Genomic DNA, 13,461 nt, shown 5'->3' with positions numbered 1-13,461 from the left:
GTATCCTTAGTTCTTACTTCTCCTTACTCTTATTGTTCTACCATATATATTTTTTTAATGTAAATTCTAACAGGAAGTTTATTTATGTGCAAACAGTTTCTAAATTGTTTTTTTTTTTTTTATTCCTCAAGTTTTAATCCCTACATGCAGTCAGGTTTATACAGTTTTCTTTGTTTCTAAAGTCACACTCTTGTTCAGGGAGCAAGTGAGAGAAATCATAGGAAAAAAAACAGTGGGATCTTACTTTTTCCCTTTTAGAATATATGGAGTCTAGATGAACAGTTTAGATGTACACAAATATTAAACATTTGAAATATAGGGGGAAGATACTTGCTGAAGGAAGTAAAAGGTGGGATTTTTTTAAGTAGACCTGAGCCTGTGCATGTGGAGTCCCAGAAATTATCCAAAAAATGTGAACAATAAGATTCCTTCTAATAACTAAGTTAGTTTCTTGTCTCATAAAATGTATGTCTCAAAAAGACTTTTCTGTCTTGATGAAGAAGCATGAAAATATTCAGGAAGTAAAAAAGAGTATCTGAAGGTTATTTTGTATAGATTTGCCTATTTAATTTTCAGTGGACCATGTGAAGAATGAGACTAGCCAGATGTTAGGATCTGCAATCTCTTTACTCTTTTTTTTTACATAGCTATTTATCCAGCTGTATTTAAGCAAGTTTTTTTCTCACACTTTCTTTATCTACAGGCATCCTTGCTAAGTATTTTAGCCACCAATATTGCCATTATGTCACCATCTACACTCAGACTGAGCTTACTCCTATTACTCAGTGAAATGACTGCTATGGCCCTGATTCTTAGTCAGAATAAATTTACCATCCCATGGTTATGTCTAGAGGAATAGAGAGAGTATAAGACAGAAAACTTAGTTTTCATCCCATCTCTTCAAGCACATCTGTGCCTCCCACAGTTCAGACTAAGAGCAACTGTTTCTTCCTTACACCCTTCACAGAATTGTTTCCTCAGGGTTTAGACTCTCTGACTTACGTACAATATAATTGAAAAAAACTTTGATGTTGCCTAGTGATGCATTTTGGTGGCCAACAGTTAGTTTTGTTGTTGGAAATAAATAAACTGGCAGATTTTTAATTTTCTTTACAATGTCGGGAAAAAATAGATTGTTGGAGGATTTTACCTGAATGCTGGTCATTTCTCTAAGTGCATTTTGAGTTGCTCCAAGTGGCAGTTTGTACAGAAAAATAAAAGACCTAGACACTAAGAGCAAAGGAGTACTAAGATCTTAATCTTTACTTTAAACCTAAAGAAAGACGTGTCCTGAGGTGTTGCTTTGTGAGGTGTCTATGCTACTGTTTTTTTGATAGACAAGAAGGGGAGGAGAGTCAGGGTGTTAAAGGCTGTGGAAAAGTTACTTTGTGTACCAGCATTGTAGCCTTGCCCTGAACCTCCTCAGATATCATTGTTTTGTAAATGAAACTGTGGCCTTCACCTGTGTTCCTCTTGATCAGCTCTCACTGACCCTAACCATAGAGGTATGTCATCACAGGAGAGGGAGAAAGCTGCAGTGATGCTCCCATGACATACACAGCTAGGCAGAGCTCAATCAGCTTACACTGGAGTCACTGGCAACCTTTACTGTCTGGGAAAGTGCCAGATCAGATCAATGGACTTGTGCCTAATTGAAAGCCTTTTAATTTAAGGGATGGGATAAATCAAGAACGAACATCTCTGGTTATTAAAACATCTGCATGAACAGAAGAAAGCTCAGCTGGTATTATAAATCAAGTGACAAACAGTGAGAATTAGTATTTAAACTATAAGAAAAGTAAAAGCTTCCTGTTGCAATACTTGCTTTAACAACAGCAACACTGATAGCAATTACACTGCAGATTTTCTGTTGACAGGTTCTTTTCATTGTAAATTCTCTTCATGGACCTGCAGCTTTCATAAACCTAGGTGCCTTGGCTTGGTAGCAAGGGAACGAGTATCAGCACTTTCATTATACAGCTCATGGATAGGTAGAGACAGAGAGATCCATTTTCTTTGTTTTTGTCAGACCATGCCTCCATCTGTTATCATTTACAGAAACTTCTCAAAGTGTATTTTGGAGGGCACTCACTGGTGGTCCATGAAGAATTAGCTCATCACATAAAGCATACTTCACTGTTTTACTTCTCTAAAAGGACAGTTAAAGGTGCTTTCCTAACTCTCCTTCCTGGGGCAAGCAAACGCTGTACTACCTGCAGGAATGTTACAGATTTCTAAGTGCATCTCCTGAAAGCTAAAAGCTAACAGATCCTTAATGATCTGGCAACCACCTGGTGCACAGCAATAAAAAATTATAATACTTGTATTATTTAAAAAAAAAAAAATATGACAAGGAAGCAATACAAAAACAAATCACAGCAATACATGATTATTCCAGCTTTGGTTTGTGCACAGTCAGCATGCTGAGATATTCCAAGCCAAAAGGATTTTTTCCCTGCTTTTAAAGAAAGATTTATTCATAAGGGTGAAGAGGGCAAATTCCCAACATTTCAGCCCTCAGCTGGCTTTTGTCAAAGGTTTCTAATGCACACACATGGTGAGGCTTGGCTAAGGCAGAGGGGAAAAAAGTTACGAAGTAAGTTCTATGGATTGATATATACTTTTTGTAGTACTGTTAAGATTAGTCAAACTTCTCAGGGATGAGGAATGTGAAAGTGTAGGAATATATACAGATCTGCATATACTTTTACATGCACAGATAAATAGCACAGTCTTTGTTTTACTACCATGACTTTATCATTGTATTATCTTACTTTGCCACTAATTCCATTAAATTAACCAGTAACCTTTTCAACTACACAACTGGAATAAAACTAGCAAAATCTGGCCTTCTGTGATGTTAGCACCAGAGTGCTCTTTCTTTCCCACCTTATATGTAGGGTAAGACCCACGCTTGTCTAAGGAGGCATTCCTTAATTATAAAAGTATAAAACACTCAAGAGATTAAACATTATAATGTTTAATAAGTATTTGGGTCTATTTTTTACTTTCTTCTTTTAAGTTTTCTGAATGAACGGAAGACTCTTTTGGGGGCTTGCCCAGTGTAGGTAAAGGTTAGAGAGGAAATGATATCCCTCATCCCAGCTGAGACACATACTGTTCCATAGCAGGTAATGAGTTCTAGTCTGTGTTCCTGGGAAAGTCCAGTCCTGGGAGCAGGGGCTGAGATATGTAACTCTTCTAGTTAGATGTCCAAACCACCACTTTCATTTCCCCTTGGAACTCTTGCATGATGCTTGCATATTTGACTGTGCAGTATTGACTTCTTATTGCTTGCCTACCTGCCTTTTAGCAAAGTTCTTCTGAATATGTAAATTGCTTTATTTGGGAGTCTACTGAAAGCATGTGAAAAGGATTCAATCCCCTCAGTTTGAGGAAGAAACTAACTCTGAGGCTCCTGCTTTGCACATGGATTATCAAATAATCAGAGAGTATGAAAAAAAAAATCAAAAGCATAGAAATAGCAATTGCTGCCACTGTTTTAGCCTCCTTTTGTCTTTTTGGCCAACAGGAACAAACTCCATGCTCTGTAGCTCTTCTGAGCCCTTCATTTCTTTGTGGGAAGAAGGCTCCAGACCTTCATGCTTGGGTTTTTAGAATTTAGTTTTACCATTGAAAATTGATGAACAGTCTCTGCTTCCACACTAGAATATGCAGACATTGTTGGTAAGAAGAAAGGATAATTTATCACTTTCTTGGATTGAGGAACTTCAGTAATTTTAAGAGCTACTTAGAATATAACACGTGACTTTTGGAAATCTTGCCTTTTTTACCTAGATGGTCTACCACATGGTGCATGGGCAATTATTTTAATACCTCTCACTCTTTGTGAGGAGGAGTAAGATTTTCATCAATACAATGGTGAGTAATTTTGAAAATGCATATTGTATAAATAATATCATGAAGTACCAGTTAAAATTAATTTAAATCACATTATTGTAAAAACACATAATTTATATGACAATAAATAGTAATGTGTATGTTGCAGTTTTAAGGACCAGTATTTTCCGACTGACAAAGACTCCAAAGGTCTGTTGGATACTATTGACAAGGATATACTATAGTTATATGTTTGTGTAGAAGTATATACACCTAAATAGCAGTAGTTAAGAGTAGAGTTTCCCAGAAGGTACCCCTATGTGGGCCTCTGTGAAGCAATTATTATCTAGAGACACTAAGATACCAACTCAGCAGAAGAAAAAAAATCAAAAGAGATCTCTTTCAAGCAGCATGGACTAATTTGTCAATTATGAAGACGATCCAATGACATCAGCATCTATAGGACATGAATGACAGACTGTAAAAATGACACAAAAGGAGATGATGTCTGCAGGAAAGTGGTCTGGTAGAGAGAGAGGGGAATTATCTGCATCTAGAGCTGTACTGACCACCATAAACCTCTGGGACACACATGAAGAGAATAGTGGCATAAAGCTAAAAAGAAGTTAAAATTCCTTGTATAGAGGAATAGAAATAACAAAAATTAAAATCTGAAAAGAGACAGCATAGGAATATGTATACATGAAAGACTTTAGACTGTAGTTAGAATTTTTTTGACATGCAAATATAATAAACAGATACAAATGACAAAAAAAAGATAGTAAAAAAAGCTAGCTTTTATTTTTCCTGAAACATTCCTCAGTTTTGTTAGAGAAGCTGCAAGTAATAGAAGTAGAAACAATTCAGAGTGAAGTTGTTCCCACAAAAGAGTAGGTTAATTACATGCCTGGATGAATACATAATGGTAATTATAGAAACTTTAATAGAGTGTAGGCAAAGAGTATCTATTTTTATTCTTTTTTTTATGAAAGCATGTCACTCCATTAGTCTTATGAAGAAAGTTCATTCTCTGGAAAGAAGATAAGAAAAACAAGCGAGGATTTTGATCCTGTTTTTGAGGAATGGAGGACATTCCACTACTGTGCATCATCCATCCAGGTTATGCCACAATCTGGATATCTGTCACAGGTGCTTTTACCATAAATTGACTGTCCAAAGGTACTAAATAGAGTCCCAGCAATGAAACAAATGTTTCCCACCTATGGCTCTTGAATTTTAATAGTTTCAAAAGTATTGCATTCAGATCAGTTACTGGATAGTTGGCATACAACCATCAAGGTTATTTTGGTGTGAAGATTTCATGATATGACTGTGGAAGGAAGTGAAACACTGGAGATGTAAATGTCACAACATCGTCATAAAGTCCACCTGCAGGGCCCACATGGCCTTGTTCAGAAAGGAAATAAAAGTTCTCTTATTCTGGGACTGCCAAAGATGTCGTTTTCTGAGATACTCTTAGAGCAATCCCCAGCTTACCAAGCTCACTGTTCCCAGGCATTACGCTTTTGTATAGCTCCAGGTGGCTACATTGCTGTTAGAAGAATAGATAAAATAGACAGACTTACTAAAAACCACTGTGCTTATCTTTCTTTATTTACATACCCAAAATAATCCAACAGATATGTAAAAGAGGAATATTTTCCACTACCTGACAGAGGAAAAATCCTTCAAGAGATAGCTAATGCCAAATATTTTCCCATAGCTAAGACATCAGCAGGGTTCCTGGCATTGCCTGTAGCAAAAAAGATCACATGTCTGTGCACATTCAACACACCCATAGGAAGACACTGTTTGTTTGCAGACTGTCATCTCAGATATGTTTGGCGCATATGTTTTTCACTGGAGAATAGAAAACATTGATGTTACACAGCTTACCAAACAGAAAGCACACTTTCTAGTGTGGAGGAGTGAATAAGAGAAAGACTAGCAGCTCACGCAACCAGACCAAGAGCTGGAGAGTTTGAGAAAAGCTAAAAAAGTAAAGACATCAATTCTGCATAATGAAAATAGCAAACATGGGGTAAAGTTTGTATGGCAAGATCTGCAGGCCGATCACATTGTGTATGAAGAATTTATCAGCACATCTGACTCAGCAAACAAGATAGAAATACAAAGACTCTTTGAAGAAAATGCAGAAAAAAAAGGTGCCAAAGTTAAACTAATGCATAGCATCAAGCCACGTATCTTACTGGGCCCAAACAGACACAGGGATATTAAAGGGGTAGAGAAGATAAAATAGTATACAAATAAGACAAACTATTTGTTCACTTCCTACATGGATATTAACATATCGCTCTATGTGCTGTGTTCTACATTCTAGTACAACAGTATGGTCAAGTGTAGCCTCATCCTTCATGGCTGCTAATGAAAGTGAATTTCAATACATTCAGTTACAGGTGAGACATTGGATGTGATCTGGGTGGAAAAATATCCCATCATTATGCAAAGTACTTTTTGGTTGAGACTACCATCACCTCACTGTTGCCAATGTCTACAAGAGACTACAAAACAGCACTCTTAAGGCGGTAGCTGCAGATATATTGACTGGAAATTGACTAAGATCTCTGAAAGTTTTGGTTTTACAGACATACTTTTAAAGTTTTTTGATGAAAAATGCAGTGGAGCAAGTCCAGTGCTAGATTTCACAGACAAAATCAAATAAACCTGTCTTGCCTCAGATGAAAAGGGGATTCAAAATGATGGAACTAGAGCTCATGATGAAATCCCACAGAAGGTAAACAAAAAAACTGTAAGCAGTGCCAAGGTGAGAAAATATATTCTCAATCTGTATTCTCTGTTAAGGAGAACACTTTAAGTTATATTCCATTACAATTTTTTGTGATATTGCTAGTAAAGGCCTGTTGAATGTGTGATCCTCTGCTCAAACTTAAGCGACTGTGTCAAAGACACAGGAAAAATTTTCCTGGATAATTAAGTGAGTTTCAGGTTATTGTGTTACTTACATGAAAGAAAACAAATAGAAAAAAAAGTTTTAAAAAAGTAAAAGAGTTACAAATTAATGTCTCTGAGAGGGCTTGGAGAATTAGAGATTAAGACAAACCCAAAACCTTGATATAACTGAGAGAACTTCATTTCATGAGAAATGTAAATGGCTGGGATGCTGTATTGACTATCTGTAGATAATCAGGGTTTATATCCTGTGACCATATACTTTGTTGGCATGGTAGACATTTTCTCAAAAAAAGAAGAAAATTAAATCTTCAAGTTTACATGAAAGGTTCTCATACTCACAGTAACCACTGTGCAATAATATAAAGGTACTCTAAATTGTAGTACTACTGTAATATGTGGACTTGTTGACTGCCAATAACAGTAATGTCATTCCTCCTGTTAAGTCACAGTTTAGAACACCCCATACTATATCTGAACTGTGGACTCTGTGACTGATTTCAGGTTCCCACACCTGAGATCACATATTCCAACCACACTCACTCTCCATATCGGAGTGAGAGTTAAATACACATCAGCTTCTCCATGTCTCAGTTTCTGTAGATGAAAAATTAAGGTGTGAAGGCCCGAGGAAAACCATGATTAGAAAACTAGGAACCAATGAGAATCTTCAGTTGTCAGTTCTGTTTCAGTCTCAGATCCAAATAAAAGGGCAACAGAGAAAAAATGAAAAATAATGTAGTGCATTAGCGTGCTTTAGCGTTGTTTTCCCAAAAACTGCAGACAAATTAATAGGTCAAGAGAAAGATACAAAAGAAGTAAGGTAAGAAGAGAGAAAAAGAAATAAAACTAGATCTATATGGAAGTAAAAAATTAGGCAAAACCCCCCCTTAATTTTGTTGTACAGGGGTACATACTGTACAAACCAACTAGGCTCAGATCAGAGAGAGATGAGCAACAACACTTGATATTGTTGGTGAGCTAATGTCATTTGCAATATCTCTTACAATTGCCCAGAGAGTGCCAACAGCTTGGGCTGTATTTATTCATAATTACTCATATTATTAATCTCAAATTTCAGAGAATGTCTACATCAAAACAGATGTAATGAAAGTAGTGACAGTGTCAAAAAAAAAAACACTACAGAAAATGCATTGTGGCATTCTAAAAGAATCTACTCTTCTATTCTTTCTCATTTTCTGTGTGATTGTGCTCTCCTGGCTGAATCTCTAAGTTAAAGATGTGTAAAACAAATTCTATCTGTGGTGGCTTGACCCTGGCTGAGTGTCAGGTGGTCATAGAATCCTTCTATCACTCCCTCTTCTAAACAGGACAGGGGAGAGAGAAACGTAATGAAAGGCTTGAGAGTCAAGATAAGGACAGGGAGATCACTCAGCAATTACCATCATGGTCAAAACAGACACAACTTGGTGAGAAACAGTTTTGTGTGGACAGGTTTTGGTAGCAGGGTGGGCTACAGGGGTGACTTCTTTAAACAAAGAGCTGCCAGAAGCTTCCTCCCTGACAGGGCCAATTCTAGTCAATTCTAAGATGGACTTCCTGCTGGGCAAGGCAAAGCCAAATAGTGATGGAGATAATGTCTCTGTGATTAATATATTGGAGAAGGGGAAGAAGTTTCTGTGCAGTTGTTAAATGGTAGCAGCAGTAGTAAAGAATGAGAATGTGAGAACAACACCTCTGCAGACACCAAGATCAGTAGAGAAGGAAAAGGAAAGAGGAGGTGTCCAAGCACTGGAAGAGACATTCCCCTGTGAGCTGTGGTGAAGACCATGAGGTGAGGCAGCTGTCCCCCTGCAGCCTCTGGAGATTCACAGTAGTGCAGAGATCTACCCGCAGCCCATGAAGGACCCCACATCAGAGCAGGTAGATGCCTGAGGGAGACTTGATCTCACAGGAAGCCCACACTGGAGCAAGTTCCTGGAAGGACTGGGGAACCCATGGAGAGAGGAGCCCACGTCAGACCTAATTTCTGTCAGGACTTATGAACCCTGTAGGGGAGGACCCATGTTGGAGTAGTTTGTGAAGAACTGTAGCCTGTGGGAAGGACCCACACTAGAGAAATTCATGGAGGACTGTATCCCGTGGCAAGTACCCCAAACAGTTGTGGAAAGTGTGAGGACCCCTTCCACTGAGAGGAAGCAACAATAAAGTCCATCTGTAATGAACTGACTGTAATTCCCGTTCCTCATGCCCCTGAACTGCTGCTGGAGAAGGAAGGAGAGTCTTGGGAAGAAAAAGGGGTGAGGGGAGGTTTTTTAAGATTCAGGTTTTATTTCTCATTTTCCCTGCTCTGTTTTGCTTGTTCATTAATAAATCAAACCACTTATCCCCAAGTTGAGTCTGTTTTGTCTGTGCCAGTAATTGCTGAGTGATGTCCCTGTTCTTATCTTGACTCGTGACTCTATCATTATATTTCTCTCTCCCCTGTCCAGTTTAAGAGGGGTAGTAATGGAATTATTTGGAAGATACCTGGCACTCAGACAGGGCTAAACCACCACAGCCTTTTTGATGCACAATGTGAGGCTTGAGGATTATGAGGAGTTTGAGATAAGGATTGTAATTGAGAGGGAACAGGCAAAACGTGGACTGAACAACGTCAGTAAACAGAATGATTGTGGAGAATTTTGGTTATTTTAATTGTGATGTAGGGACAAAGGGTAGATTGTATCTAAATTGCCCACTTTCATTCGGTGCTGTGATGATGTTATTTTCATTTTAGTGTTGTGAATTCTTTTTTTGTTCAAGTGAGTGAAGAGTATGAAGATTGTGTGATTAACGTAGATTTTTATTATAGTTCTTAAATATGTGATTCACGGAGACGAGAGGTGCAATATGGTGGTTTCGTGTGGTCAGGTTTTGCTAATGGGACACTACAGGTGTACTTCTTTAAACAAAGATCTGCCAGAAGCTTCCACTGTAGCTGATAGGGCTAATGCCTGTCAACTCGAAGATGGACCAGCAGCTGACCAAAGCCAAGCCGATTAATGATAGAGGTAACATCTATGTGAGTAATATATTGGAGAGGGGGGAAGGAAGTTGCTGCGCAGTTGCAAAGCTGTAGCAGCAACAGCAAAGCTTGAGAATGTGAGAACACGTCTGCAGACACCAAGGTCACTGGAGAAGGAGAGGGAAGAGGTGGCCAGGCAGTGGAAGAGAGATTCTCCTTTGAATTGTGAAGACTATGGTGTGCAGTCCATGGAGGTCGACAGGGGAGCAGAGATCTACTCAAAGGCCTTGAAGGACTCCACACTGGAGCAAGTCAATGCCTGAAGGAGGCTGTAACTGCATGGGAAGCCCACACTGGAGTAAGTTCCTGGCAGGACCTGGGAACCTGTGGAGAGAGGTGCACAAGCCAGATTGTAAGAAAAATGGGGTTTGTTGTGTCCAGCTTGTCAAAGATGAAGCAAAGAGATTATGGATTTTCACTGTGAGTTTTAATAGCTTTTGTGATACCAGCTCTTAATATTTTTAAAATGCTTTCTCTTACCCCCTCTGTTCTTCCTTGTCCTCATGATATAGCTTCCTTTGTCCTTTAAGTTATATGGGGTTTTTTTGGTTTGTTTTGTTTTCAAATACTTTTACAGATTTGGTACCACCTTGAGAGGAAAAATAATTACTCAGATATTGAAGAATTACTCTTCTTTTGACTGCCATATGGTTTCTTCCATGGAACAGGACTTGGCCAAATGGATAATGGCTAAAAAAAAAAATCTCCCGATTTTCTGTGGATATCTACTTTGGCCACAGCTCTGATTTGTTTTTTCTTGGCTAGAGTTACATAAGGAAATATCCCCTGGCCACTAGTTCTAATGAAGAGTTTAGGCTCTCAATACCAAATTATAGGCTCCTGTCCATATAAGTGGAGACATAAAGAGAGATTTCAGGTATTTGATGGAGATCAGGTGTAAAGCATATACATTTATAAATAAACATTAAAACTGGATTGAAGTTCAGTTCAGATATGTTCTTCAGTATCTTCCTGAAAACTTGTCTTCCTCAGGGAACAAATCAATGAAGAAAACAGAAGAACTTCAAGTGTAAATACTGATAACTTCTTTATTTAAGTGCAAAGATGTTACAACGTAGATCAAAACAATGTACATTTCTTTATAATTTTGTAGCAGTAGATGTTGAAACAGAGATATATTTATATCTCAGGTATAACACATATATAGCATCATATGACAATATGAAGGAAATGTAATATTGATAAGTTCACTGCAAGACATGTGTTACACAACAAGCTTCCTTCTCTGGAAAACCAGATAAAAGCCTACCCACACAATTATTAAAAAAACAAAAAAATCTGAACAAGAAATGATGAAAATATAAAAAGAGAGAGGGGAAAAGACATTTCACTCTATAAACACTGAACATTTTTTTTGGCATGGGTTCAGATAGAAAGTGTAGAAATGACATAATTTTCCAATCCTCAAGATTTTCAGTCCTCAGGAAAATCTTTCCACATTGCACATGGAAAAAAAGCAACTGTAGATAGTTTACTTCCTAAATGAACCCTGCCTTTAAGCACCATTTCAATTACATAAAAGCACCCTACATGAAATAAAGATGTTTAACTCCTTAGAGCTGTTAGATTCCAATATCACCATTCACTCTTAAAGAGTTGTTACCTTAAATATTGCATCTAAGATACTTCCTGACTTACATGATGATCTACTGAAGCTGTAGTGAGTTTGCAGCATGATAAACAGCTCAGTGACTTGAACAAGAACTACTGTTGTGAGCTGAAGGTATAACCTGAGAGATATTCCTTCTCCTACTGGCCAAAAATACCCCAAGAATAATTTACATGGATTTCAATAAAAAAGATTTTTAAAGAATGTACAACCTGATCATGAAATGATAGGGTGCCAAAGTCTTTTTCCACTTTGAGCTTTGTCTTTTGGCAGAAGAAAGTAATACTGAATTACAACCCCTTCAGTCTGATTTTTTCACATTTCACACTTAGGAGAGCTCAGAAGAGCAAGGATAACTCTGAAAAGTTCCACTGACTTATTCAGTTTTAAAAACTGTGATTGACATCTGTACTTACAAATAATGCAAAACTAAGAAATGGAGGAGCTATGCAATGGACCTCATTTCTCAAAGAAAAGAGACAAAGTCATATGTCTTTACAATCAAGGCCAAAATTTTAAGGAAACACTGAAAATAAATTTGCATGTGTTTTTTTTTTTTTTTTTTTTTTTTTTAATCCTAAAACCTTTTCGATTGTTATGAAATGGAATCAAGAAATTGGCATTTTCCACAAGAGGGCATGCATGCTTGCCACCTGAAACTCAGAGATAATACATGTCTACCTATCTATCCATCTATGTATAGATGCAGATATGAGTATAGATGCAGACATATTTCTTTCTGTTAGATCCTGGCTGTGGTATAGAGCACTTTTCTGAGCCACATGACATTTCTCATGGTTGACAGGTGAAGTGTACTTTTGCTGTCCCTGAAGCTCTCATGGGATCTAACTTTCTAACTTTTGCAAGTTATATCAAACCTGCCATGGTTTTCACTGATGTCTGATCCATCTCATCTTGAATTCAGAGGGAAACAAATTGATCTCATAGAAGAGCAACACATAGCTTCCCAGGGATAAGTGTAAAAGGTCAAGTACAGATTTTTGAGGTCATTTATTACCCCCAAGAGGGGGTTTGAGATCACTAAAATCTTCTCAGCATAAATCAGATGTCATGACTGTTAGGGATCTTATTCTCCCCAAAATTTGTTCCATATCTTTCATTATTGTGATGAGGGGAGGGTGGTGTTTGTTTTGGTTTTGAACTGGAATACACTTTCCTCTCTAATGCATATAAAACTCTTTAGAGCCTAAAATAACCATAAAATTAACTTTGAAAGCAAGTCTGGCCTAGTCTTAAATTATATGCTTAGCTGAAAAAGATCTCACTAACACTAGAGTGTATATGGTAATATTGGAAGTAAATCTTATTTCCTCAGAAAAGAATGTATACTATCAGCACCAGAACAGAGGTTAGCACCAAAATGTATCAATTACTACCCATCATCTCTGATGTTGAAATGAGGCAAAAAAAATCACAAATATTCTAAACAATTACACTCAATAATTAAGGACATCTATTACTTAATTTTTATTCTTATGTTTCTCATAGTACTTTGACAAAAAATATTTTTAGTTTTATTTTAGTTTGTGCATATTTTCATAATTTTATATTTAGAATAGAACTCTGAGATAATTTCTTTAGTTTTAAAGGCATACCACTCTGCTTGGAAGGCACTAGTACAAATCTTCTAGGCTATCAGAATAGCAACTGGGGTTACTTTGACTGAGTATAGCCTTGAACTCATCAAGAATTTTCCTCAGCATGTATCAGGGCAGATATAATATCAAAGACATCCAAAGTCTTCTGCATATTTCAGTACTTTTGTTCTAGCAGCACTCAATGGCAGGTAATCAATGAGGCAGCACTGACATTGGCAATCAAAGTAGAGCTTTACTGGCATTGTCATTACGTGCCCTCCCCCCAAAAAATGTAGAAATTCGGGAGAATTTAAACAGGTAACAAAAAAAGGCCTTCAGAAAACTACTTACTAAATAAAGTGGAAGGGCAAATTTTGTGTGGTAATCAAATATCTGATGAGCTGTAATCCCCTATCCCTTCTGTTCAACAAAAA

The sequence above is a fragment of the Colius striatus genome, chromosome 4 (genome assembly GCF_028858725.1).
Source record: "Colius striatus isolate bColStr4 chromosome 4, bColStr4.1.hap1, whole genome shotgun sequence".
Lineage (NCBI taxonomy): Eukaryota > Metazoa > Chordata > Aves > Coliiformes > Coliidae > Colius > Colius striatus.
The sequence above is the reverse complement of the archived record's forward strand: the minus strand, read 5'-3'. Positions refer to the sequence as shown.